The sequence below is a fragment of the Carassius gibelio genome, chromosome B11, assembly GCF_023724105.1.
Source record: "Carassius gibelio isolate Cgi1373 ecotype wild population from Czech Republic chromosome B11, carGib1.2-hapl.c, whole genome shotgun sequence".
Lineage (NCBI taxonomy): Eukaryota > Metazoa > Chordata > Actinopteri > Cypriniformes > Cyprinidae > Carassius > Carassius gibelio.
The window spans coordinates 15948107-15960755 of NC_068406.1; the positions used below are offsets into that span (position 1 = coordinate 15948107).

The 12649-nt window shown below is 36.3% G+C and overlaps 1 protein-coding gene across 2 annotated transcripts in view; it reads left to right on the forward strand.

Annotated features, from left to right (window-relative positions):
- The first annotated feature begins 288 nt into the window (after positions 1-288).
- LOC127967972 (forkhead box protein J3) overlaps positions 289-12649 on the forward strand; it is a 97902-nt gene continuing 85541 nt past the window's right edge. The window contains exon 1 of one of the 2 annotated variants that reach the window (XM_052568739.1): positions 289-519. The gene's annotated coding sequence lies outside the window, so the exon portion shown is untranslated. The remainder of the gene's footprint in view (positions 520-12649) is intronic. The other variant, XM_052568740.1, reaches the window with a different exon arrangement.

The window sequence follows — 12649 nt, forward strand, 5'->3', positions numbered from 1 at the left end:
AAAAAAATAAGATTAAAGTTATAATAAAATATTATATTACTGTATTAGCAATAATAAAGTTTGTTTTGAATCGACTAGTAAATTTCACATCTATATTGTTTTTATTGTATGGTAGTTTTGTGATTAGAGGCAAATGTGAAAAGCCATTGCTAATAATTCTCGTAAAAATATTATTGTACACTAAAGGCACTACTTTCCGGCTGCGAAGCCTGTCTCAGCTTGGTACTGTGGGCCGTTCTCCGGCTAATGTCCAAAAGTAGTTCCGGTTGATCCGCGCAGTCCCCGGATGTAGCTATTCAGAGAGAAAGACGAACGACCGAGCGAGAGAGAGAGAGAGGCGGAGAAGCTAGGAGACGCTACGGACAAACCGGTAAAGGGATTGCGGCTCTCAAACTCACGATAAACACGGAGTCCTGAGGCTCGTTTCGAGGAAACAGAGGGAGCTGTGATCGAAAAAAGGAAGGGGACGGCTAACTTTGACAGACCTGTACTGGCCTCCAGCAGCGGACGCAAGCCCGGGTGAGTGCAGCTGAACGTTACGAGCTCGCGACATGGAGCTCGCAAAGTTGAAGTCAGGGCCCGCGAAAAATGGTCGACTTTAACTGTTACGTTAGTTGAGTGCTGCTGAAGTTCTGAGCAGAGCGAGAGGACAGACGTTCAGGCCTCAAGTGGTATGTCGCTGCCGCCGTCGGTCGGGGGCAGGTGGGGACACTGCAAGCTCCTCTGTCACAACAGAACAAGTTTAGTTAGCAATCTGCTAGCCGCCAATATGGTTTTTGTCAGACAGGTAGCGAGAGTGAGCTGCTAATTAACGTTAGCCGCCCGCTTTACTTTACCTCGCCTGCTATTTGTGAGCGTATCATACTTGAAATATTTGTGACTGAAACTCGGTCAGTAAGCCGAGCTGGAAGCGAGCTTTTCGACCGGGAACTGCCAGACGAGCAACTTTTGGTGCTGTCAACTAACAGTAGTTGGAGGTGGAGGCCGTATCTATTAATATTTTGGAAACAGACGTGCGGCAGCTGCTTTTCATTTTAAATAAGAATCCTGGCCAACTTGTGGTGCCATTAATATGCATACGAGCTCGGTTTCTGTGCAAACAGATATGTAATATTGTTAATGAAGCGTTATTGAAACCTTTAGTTTAACTTTATGAAGTTGTGCGTGAGGTATTGCCTTTCTGTCAGCATGTGCGACAGGTGATGATAAGACCCAGTAAGTCTCTACAGTTCTGATCTTGCATGCAACTCCTGTGGCTTATTGGCAAGATTTTATACACATCATATGTAGACTGTCATATTTAGTCAATGCGAGACTAGTGCCCCATCTAGTCAACTGCTGGAATGTTACCCGCTGCTTGTCAGGTATTTGGATTTTCCCTTTTAGTTACTGCAAGAACAGACCTTTACTGTCATGTTATGCTCTGGGGTGAATCTGATTTGTTGTTGTTTATATCGCGATTACTAACATTGATCATTTATACGGAGCCACCATTATTTGACATTTAGGAAAGACTCCACAGGTGAATATAGTAACGAATAGATGTCACTTCACTTCCCCATTTAATTGATCACAGTACAATATGACAATTGTTTTTCCCATGTTCAGAATTCTTGTTTTATTTTTTGCCATTTAAAAGTTACAGAGGGGATATGCAGTCAGGTAAGTGATATATGAATAAGGCACTCTGTAAAGAATATAAATGGGATTAAAACTGAAGCAAAGGTTTCCGTCTCAGTTTAGGAAAAAAAAATCATTCTGTGAAAACAGCCTATAAAATATGTATTGTAATGGAAGTCTACAAATGCAAATAGATAGAAGATAAATAGACTGATACCTCAAAATTGACCAGTGCCATGAAAAGACAATGGTTCTGCCTGGAGTGTCTTGCCTTAAGTTGACAATGACAGCTTGTCTGCATATTTTTTCATGCATGTTACAATTTGTATTGGCCTGATGAGGATTGACCAACAGCATTCTATTAGTTATAATAGGATTTTCTTCCCCTCCTCCTTCACTTAAAGTGTAGAGTTATGAAGGGAGAGACTGTTGCATTATGTACCAGCATGCTTAAAATACTGAATGATGGACATATACGAACTACCCGGGACATATTTTCCCCACCCAGTCAGTGTAGCAGTACAATAGTGTGAAAGATTCACGTTAGCACCAGACTTGTTTGTCTTTGGGTTGTCAGCTCACAGAACGTAGAAAATGATTGAACTATCAGTTGCCTGTCAGAACACGCCTGGTGGTTCTTGTGCTGAAACCACTGCATTTTAGTATTTACAATTATTGCATCAAGACCATGATTTGAGTCATGAATGTTATATTTGTACATTTTCGTCTCTGTAATGTTTTGTACTTCAGTATTTATATAAAATGTCTAAAAGCTATAGCATACTTTATATGTTGTGTTGTGTATGCATATAGATACATAATTTATCAGATTTTATCATGTGATGCCATGCAACATAACAGAATTCATTGCTGCTGCTTGCTCATGTTTTTGCAGTTGTTTTCCCACCAAAAATGTCATTTCCTGAAAGATGATGTCTTTGGGGACATAGCATTTGTTAGTTAAATGTATATTATAACATGTAACATAGGTATTAGAAATGACTAACAGCATTGAAAGTGATATTAAGAATACAGGGAAAAAAATATGAAATGATTAAAAGGTAATAGGATTTGTTTGAAGATAAAGAAAAAAAAATACAAATAAAGCACCTAAAATTTCAGACAGATTAAAATGAATCTATATATATATATATATATATATATATATATATATATATATATATATATATATATATATATATAATGCATTTGACATTTTTAGTATTTTGTAATATATTTTTATAGAAGATGAAATTGTATAGCACATGAATGATTCATTATTTACATTAATCTTATTCTGATTGCATGTACTATAGCGTTTTGGGCCTAATTTCATAGTAAAGCTAACTGAGAGTAGCATGAAAGAAGGTTTTGTTACTTTTGTTTTAAATGCTGAAAGGTATTACCCTTTAAGTGTCTTTTATCTTTCAACTTGTTCTGTATGTTGTTCATTAGTGTTTAGCTAAATGGGCTGGAATGGGAGCTCTTAAAGAACACAAGCATGGCATCTGTTGTAGCGTACCATAACTGTTCCCATGCCAGGATCTGACGAGGCCTCCGCTGCAGTATTGCATACAGACTCGTCTCCTTGCCCTCAGGCCTCAGTGGGCATCCTGCCGCTATGTCTAAACTCACCTGGAAACTGCTGGCTTTATGCATTCCACCTACTTTATCATTGGTAAACGATGCCATAGGCTACACGCTAAATGGGGCATTGCATGGAGCATTGTATTGCGCTTTAGATATTTGATGACTGTGGTGACTGTGTTATTCAATTTTTTATACATTGGAGCTATACAGTGTTCACTGTAATGAGCTGTCTTTACAGTTACGCCGTTTACAGAGTTTTCTGAGGTATTAGCATTTTATTTTTATTTTTATTTTTTCACTCTACTGAGTTGGTTGATAAGATTTGTCCCACATTTAGAAAAGTTAGGCCTTTCTCCAGCTGTGCAGCACCAACATCTGTTCTCTTACATTTGTTTCGTATGAAACCAATGTATAAATTTCTCTCTTTTTCTGTCTGGTTGCAACAAGTGGTTTGCTTTCCATTTTCTCCATTCGATTTTCACAATCGGACAGATTTTAGTTTGTGATGTTGAAAAGCACTGTTATGACATTGAATTAGTAGAAAAGCATTTGTAGATTGAGCAGTTTGACGTGAGCAAAGAAGAGACAGCCCCTCACCTTTCGAATACCAGTAGCTCATTTGGAATTCAGCTGTGGCCATTTGCCCAGCCCTGTCTCACTGAGAGGCTTTTCATTTTTCCTCCTTGTTGAAGCGATTATTCAAATGATTGTCCGTGAGATGAAGTTATCAGACCCCTGTTGGTAAATGGGGTCCATGCAAGCTAAATGAATGGCTTGCCCAGCTCAGAAACTGCCCATCAGGTAACCACTCGTTGCATTGTTTCCCCTCCTCTTTTATTAAATATTTGGATAAAAATCCTTTTTGTTACTTTTTCGTTTTATGTAAGCCTCAGTGGCTGTCAGTACTGCATGTTGGTGCTTGCAAAGCATAGACATTACGTGGAGCATAGCACTCTTGCAATACTAGTGTTAAAATAATAAGTGTTTATTAGTTAAATGCAGAATCATTTCAGGTAATCAGTGTAAATTCAGAAAAGCTGCCACCATTAATATTTAGTCCTTTCATAGAATATTATCCATTCTTTTTGTTGCAGAGATGTGATGGAACATATTTTCATAATCAACTAGTCTGAGGTTTAAAGTCTACTTAACATTTTGATTTCTCAATTTTGGTTGATTTCCATTTTGATTAACATCGATTTTGTGAATAGTACAAAGATTGATCTTTTAGTTTGTTTTCTGTTGTGTGAATAAAGTTTCACTAAACGCCTCGTCTATATATAATCACTGTAAATGATGAATTAACAGACCAAGCCTCTCAAATCGTGAGGTCATTTAGCCTGCCAAATCAAAGCATGTGCTTAGGATGCTAAAATGTTCTCTTTGAAATTTCATAACTTAATTGTGAATAGCATCTGCTTTTGTCACCTTCAAATCTATCTGTTATTGATCTGTTATTGGACAACTAGATGACCATTTTGGCCCATCCATTTTAGGCTGTTGCAATTATGGCTTACATGCCGAGGCTCCAAAAACCAATATGAAGCCATGCTGTGCGAGTAGTGAAAGTAAGTAGCTCGGTCTTCATTAGCAAGGCTGTTCATCACTAGAATGCAGATGAGCTATGAAGCCATTCATCTCTGATTCCAATTTGAATCTTGTTTGCTATCATATTGTGAGCGCCCACTTTTTCATGTCCAAAAAGTCTCTTTATGTGAAAGATCACTGGGGAATAATTGCACTTAAGTGAACCTAATTTAGAACTGACCAGAGCAATTACAGTAACTGCAGTTCCAGGCATTTTTAGGCTACTGGTTGATAGTTTTGCAGTTCCAAGGCTATGATCCGATTGGATGTGGATTGATGTTGAATAGCAGAACAATTTTGAACACATTCATTCTAGTGCTGTCAAGTGATTCATCCAGATTAATCGCATCCAAAATAAAAGTTTATATAATATGTGTGTGTACTGTGTATATCTATTATGTATATATAAAGACACACATGCAAGCTTGTATATATTTAAGAAAAATTTTAATTTATATATTAAATATATTTATATATGATATAATTTATGTGAATATAAATAAATACATGCAAATATTTTCAAAATATATGCTGTATGTGTGTCATATACATATACATAATAAATATACATATTATGAAAACCGAAACTTTTATTTTGGATGAGATTAATCACGATTAATTTTTTGACAGCACTAATTCATTCTCATGAATGTTAATGAAAATATTTTAGTGCTTATAAAAAATGAGCCTTTCACAAGGTGTTTCGAGGTGAGGCGAAGCCAACACAGTTTCTTCAGGCGTAACCCCCAGGGCTTTTGGGAGCTGTTTTATTATTAATGTTATTCAGGAGCCAAATTTCAAGTTTTGCTCAGCTGGGTGCTTTAATCTATTTTTGCTGTAAATTAATGAATTTTTAAAGAGCCCCTCACTAGATATGGGTGGATATGGGAATGCTGCACTGGTTCTGAGTTTTTCAAACAGCTCTCCCACCCCTGGGAAGAGGAGCACAGATCTACCGAAGCACTACACTTAAATTTTTTATTAATGCTGAAATACACTGCCAGAGCTCTACCAGTCTCTCCATGTACAGAGAACTTTGTTAGATGTTGGTCTGTGCTGTGCTGCACTGGCAGATCCAACAGTAGTTGGTACTCCAGATATTCAGTGTAGTGGATAGATTATGTGCCATCCACCCCTATTACCTGGCTGAGACCCATTCTACCTTCCAGATCAGGTTTTTTGTGCAAACGTGGCTTTGGATGCCATTTTGCCCTCATGCATTGGTTTGACTAATCTCTTTCCCCATCTACTGTAGCGTTTTGTGGCTTCAGAAGGTTTCAAGCAGTCAGTCAGTCTCTTTCATTAACCATACAGCATTACCTATTTGACTGCACAAGCCCTCGGTTCATCACCACCAGCACGTCAGTGCACTTTGTGGGGATATACCTTTGTGTACGTTCATTTCTTTCGTTATGACTGGAGAAATATTTCTTGTTGCATTGCTTGTTTGTCCTTGGTGAAAAGGGCTGGTCTGCAAGGGTGTGCACCGTGGAATTAGAGGACTTTTGAGACTTTTGTCTCTTAAAACAGTAGAGCAGCACAGTATCTTTCACTTAGTGCCTGCTGCAGGTAACGGAGACTCTCTTGTTCAGCAGAGATGTGGATGCTGTGAGAAGGGAATGGATTTTACCTAGATTACACCGTTTAAGTAATCATAATCAAGCTCATAATGCCTCTTAATAACCATTGTAATTAATTCATCTTACTGCATATTCAGCTGTAGTTACAAATGCACTTCCGGAGAAGCCCTAATAACTTGCTAAAGATGGACATTTATCCATGCTCGCTCTGAGTAATTTTTGCACAGTTTCCCCTACATGTTTTGGTTCATTTCTCCCATGTGAGTCTGAGTAGCCAAAGCTGTAATGCAAAAATTTGTCTGATTAATAAAGCATATTAGTTTAGTGCAGTGGAAATGTTCAAATTTTGTTGGCTTAAAAATTGCAGAATGGTAGATTGTTAATTTTATATAGTGTTGCATTTGTGGTTTTTCAGAACATTTTTTTAAAGAATTTATAGCTCTTAATGACTCTTAATGAACGTTAATTTGACATGTAATTGGAGAATTAAATGCTTTAGGTCACTTTTTCTGAAAAAGAGAAATTAGTTATATTAAGATGTGCTTGAAGAACTTTGAAGTAACTCAAAACACAAACACTACGGTGTTACGTTTCTGTACCTCCTTGAGAGATGTTTAAGGTCTAGAAATGCTGCATCATAAAAATGTTTGCTGGTTGCAGAAAGTATTTTGAATAGGGGTGTAACAGTTCAAGTTTCACAGTTCAGTTCATGGTTTCGGTATGGTATTAGGTGGGGACATGTGGGGGTATGCTATTACTAATGTGGTATAAGAAAATTTCCATAAGCAATCCTCTACATTGCGAGTAAATCACTTGCATATGCGACTAAATCTTCACTCAAAATGTCTAATATTAGCCAGTGGCTAATAAATTCTCAGATTTTACTCGCCAGTAAGTGAGTATGAGGCTAAGTATAAGTTTAGCTCAGATGTATGTTCACATACCGTAAACGCTACTGTAAAGTCGCATCACTCGCCGTCGCTTTGGTGAGAGCAGAGAGCACGAGAGAGTATTACATACATGCAAAATTTACGCATTTGATTTGATTGGAACATACATTTGCTTCGAACTGGAATCATGTTGGAATACCCTGTGACATCCACTTCGCAGGGCACTTACATTCAAATAGAACAAAAGTCTGAAGCGTTTAGAGAAACTTACAAAATGTGCAGAGCATGGGGGCACGAGTACTGGAATTAAGATCCTGTATGGCTTCAGAAGTAACACAGAATAATTAGCACAATCAAAAAATATACTTTAACTTTATCGTTAGTTGACCAGAAGAGGCTTGGTTTAACTTTTTTTTTTTTGCCATTTAGTCACATAAACAGAAAAATCCACAGGGTGAAGTCAGTACATCAAGCAGGACATCCAAATGCTCGCCATCATTCAGTGACCTCAAATATAGCTTATCATCTGAAATATGTAAGTATTAGCAACTTTACATTGTAACTCCATGTAGAGCTGGGTGATATATAATAAAAAATTAAATTTAGATATTGTCAATTTTTACGATATTCAATTTATATCTCTATGTTTGCATTTGCATATAAATAATAAAAAAACATGATTTTCTTTTGCCCATTAAAAAAAAAAAAAACATTTAAACACCTTATTTAAGCAGTTAAAAAAATCTAGACCAAGTGATCACTTAACTGATAATCACTTAACTTTTTATTAACTGAACGCATGTATGTAAATGAAGCAGTGCAAAAAGTACGGAAAGTGCATTCTGTCAACTTTTTAGTGCATGCAATTCACTTTTTTTTTTGTAATATGTTTTTTAGCTAAGAACACAAGTCTGTTAACTGTCTGCGGTTTTAAGAGAAGCTCTGTGGCATGAAACTATGTTCCCACTGATAGGGCGGTTAAGAAATTTCCCCTGCGGTTATTATGGGTGGCTCAATAGCGCGATATGCGGTATTATCGCTGTTTTTTTTTTTTATTATTATTTTTTTTTTACATAATTTATTCTGATTTTGATGCATTCAAAGCTCTATCGTTGAGTTATGTAGTATATATTGTTGCTTTTTTTAACTGACAGAGACACGTTTTAAAACATTTTTGTTTATTGTTAAATGGCAAACAGCAACAAGAACATGCATTTTCCAATACATAATTTTTTTAAGAAATCAAAGAGTTCTAAAATGTATTACACGTATTTGCGCGCGACTTTGGACAACAGCGAAAAGTGTGTGAGCTCGTTATCTACTCACGCTCTCTATATGAGTATGGGCACTGACGTGGAGGTTGTCCGTGATTTCAGCAGGTATGCCTGTTACTTTCACGGCTGTATTTTACAGATTTCACAAAGGCTTCAGCTACTCCTAACTGTTGGCCGGTCTGAGCTGTTCTTTTTTATGTTGCTCCGCTACCTGATGCTTGAGGGGGCAGCTACGCTGGATGACAGGGGACACTCTAAAACGCTTACCGTGAAAAACGCTTAACATGGCTTAATGTACTAAGACAGTGATATTAACAGACCAAACTAACTTAAAATCAATCTAATAAATTATACTATCTATAAAAAAAATCAGATGAGCCCTGAATATGAATGCAACTCGTTTAATAACTCGTTAACTCGCCTTAACGTGTTATTAGACGCATTGAATTCATATTCAGGGATCATCTGATTTTTTGTAGATAATATACTTTATTAGTATGATGTTTAGTGAGTTTGGTCTGTTAATATCACTGTATTGGTACATTAAACCACGTTAAGTGTTTTTCACGTTAAGCATTTAGAATGTCCCGATGACTCTATATAAATCAATATCACAGACTTTTGCACTCTCTCTCTCTCTCTATTATGAAAACTGGTTAATATAACAGTAAAGTAGAGGCATTTAGAGCAGTCTGCAGTTACATGTTCCTTTTTTGGACGTTCAGTGCTGCCTTTTGGGAAAGTATGCTTAAATTTTAAATATTCGATATTCCAAATATTTTCAAATTTTACATTGTCGTTAAAATTATTCACATATTATTGCTAATATTCAATATCACCCAGTATTATGTACTATTTACTTGCCTTTTTTATTTAAAAATAAATTCAGTTCTGAGTGCATGTGATTCTAGGGTAGGAAGGGTGCATGGTCCATGGGAAATAGTCCTTTCACCTCAGCTGGAAAAAAATCTTAGTAAACACTGCATACATTTAATAAAATTAGAAAAATGCCATTACAAAGGTAAAAAGAAAAAATGCTCCTGTAAATCACTTTGAGACAAAAGTTAGGAAGGCAAATTTTTGAACATAATTTTTTTTTTTTATTATTGATCTGAAGTTACTCCTAATTTTTTTAAATTGGGAGGACAAGTGCTCCTTATTACAATAAGAAAAAAAAACTGCTCTTAAACTGGGTGTTTTACAGGTATGGCTATGGAATGGGGTTTTGTTGAGTAAAAATGCACCTCAGTCGTGGTATTGAGGGTGGAGAGAGGTATTTGATATGATGGTAGTTTTGTCAAATTAAACAATAAAATGTTAATGAAGTGAGTCTCAGAGCAGCTAGGGATGAAATTCATGTATTCATGTCATAGTGAGATGACAGAGGTTTGAATACCCCACGAGCGCCATCTGCGCTTGTGTAACTGTAAACAAAACAGTGCATTGCACTATCCGCCATTCATTCATTGCGGAAGTTATGGCGCCTTTACACGTGATGATCAAATGCTTTGTTCTTGTCAACAGTATCTCCGCCATGATAACCACTAAATGAGTGTCAGGCAAAGTAAATAAGAGGGTGACATCTAGTGGAATAGAGTAATGAAAAGATTCACATTAATCAGATCCTCTTTTAAATGTCTGCTGAAATAAATACCGGAAAATATCGATTCATGGCTTTTGAGAATCGATATCAAATTGAATCGATTAATCGAAAAAGCTTTTTTTTTTTTTTTTGCCCAGCCCTAATAGAAAATCAGATAGGAGTTTAAATAATTTGTTTAAAGTATCACAGCGTATCTGCATAAGGCGTTTCTCAATGTCAAGGAAGGGCCCTCGGAAGCCAGAATTTCGTCATCGATGTCATCGAAATCCGTTGAAGAACTGTTCCAATATCGAGGATCCTTGGAATTTCAACCAAGGACTGAGTCCTTAGTTCGAAAAATATCAAAAAAAAAAAAATGTATACTTTTTTTTTGTTGTTGAAAAAAGTCTCTCTTATGGTCACCAGATCTGCATTTATTTGAACAAAAATATGGTAAAATACAGTAATATTGTGAAATATTATTAAAACTTTAAATAACTGATTTCTATTTTAAGGCAGGGTTTCCTACACATTGATTTATTTGTGGTGTGCTTTCACAATATCAAAACTGACCCCAACAAATAGATTTTCCAAAAGGCTTTGTCTTCATTGAATAAACATGAACACTGCACGTTTCAACATCAAAAACCAGTCTGGGTGATTTTATATCACTGTATTTCAAAAGGAAACCGACTGTATTTAGAAAATTTTCTATTTCATTTTCATTTCATTTTGCTTGTAATGCTTGATAAGGAAGCGTTTCAGAGCTCAGCGCTGTTTTGCAGCTGTTACTGGAGAAACTTCTATCTCTCCCGCTCTTAAAGCGCCTCCTGCTGGCAGAAAATTAATTTGCATATATATGTATATATGAGGGCAGGGGAGTGCCACCACAAATGGAGTGTATGGCTCAACAGTATCTCCGCCATGATAACCACTAAATGAGTGTCAGGCAAAGTAAATAAGAGGGTGACATCTAGTGGAATAGAGTAATGAAAAGATTCACATTAATCAGATCTTCTTTTTAAATGTCTGCTGAAATAAATACCGGAAAATATCGATTCATGGCTTTTGAGAATCTGTATCAAATCGAATCGATTAATTGAAAAAGCTTTTTTTTTTCGGCCCTAATAGAAAATCAGATAGGAGTTTAAATAATTTGTTAAAATTTTCACAGCGTATCTGCATAAGGCGTTTCTCAATGTCAAGGAAGGACCCTAGGAAGCTAGAATTTCGAGGATGCTACGTCATCGACATCTGTTGAAGGACTGTCCCAATGTCGAGGATCCTTGGAATTTCAACCAAGGACTGAGTCCTTCGTTCGAAAATAAAAAAAACAATTATCCTTTTTTTTTTTTTGTGAAAAAAAGTCTCTCTTATGGTCACCTGATCTGCATTTATTTTAACAAAAATATGGTAAAATACAGTAATATTGTGAAATATTATTAAAACTTTAAATAACTGATTTCTATTTTAAGGCAGGGTTTCCCACACATTGATTTATTTGTGGTGGGCTTTCACAATATGAAAACTGACCACCACAAATAGATTTTCCAAAAGGCTTTGTCTTCATTGAATAAACATGAACACTGCACGTTTCAACATCAAAAACCAGTCTGGGTGTTTTTATCTCATTGTATTTCAAAAGGAAACTGATTCACTAGTATTTATTGTAAACAAATATATGCTGATTTAATGCAATTTCCAAAGAACATTAAAACAATCACATTATACAAAAAACAATATTTTTATTTCATCATCTTTTCTTTAAAAAAAGGAGGACGTTTGGAGATTCTATATGTAGTTTAAAGTAATTTCTCAATTTTTCCATTGTAATTTCATGAATTTCTGTATTCAGAATTTTAAATTGAACTATGCAGTTGGTCTTAAGTGGTCAATAATACCTGATATCTCAAATAATCATGAACAGGCGATTATATAATTATGACAGGTTCATCAACACTATTTTGTCTTAGGTCAGTCTGAGCAACTCTTGTCTTTGACTGTCTCATCTGTCTTCTGATTAAAATGTGTTGACAGCATCATTACAGACCTGCTGTGGTTTGCATCAAAGGTAAAACTGGCACAGGAAATGTTTAATGCATTTAGCACACTATTGAGCTTAAGTTACAGTGTTTGCATTCTCTTGTGATGCATTCACGCATGTTCTTTCAACCTTTTGACTCTATTGACTAATATATTCTGCTGCACAAAAAAGGGGAACGATTCTGTCATTATACTTCAGAAAGTCCTTTAATGTAGCCAAAGACCTGCTCAGTGAAACTATAGGGGAGTGGAGCTTTAAGATGACGGAAAAAAGTGATTTCTTTCTCCCCCTCGAAGCCCAGCTCTCCTCCTGAAGTCTCACACTTCTGCATTAAACTGGCCTCTCTCACTTAAAAAACAAGGGTTCTGTGGAGAATGCCTCATGTTACTCAAATGAGTCATATTTCCTTTGGACTCCGCATTGCTCCCTTTGCACTGCTTGAATTAACTCAACATGGGGGAGGGGCACACTCATCCCTGCTT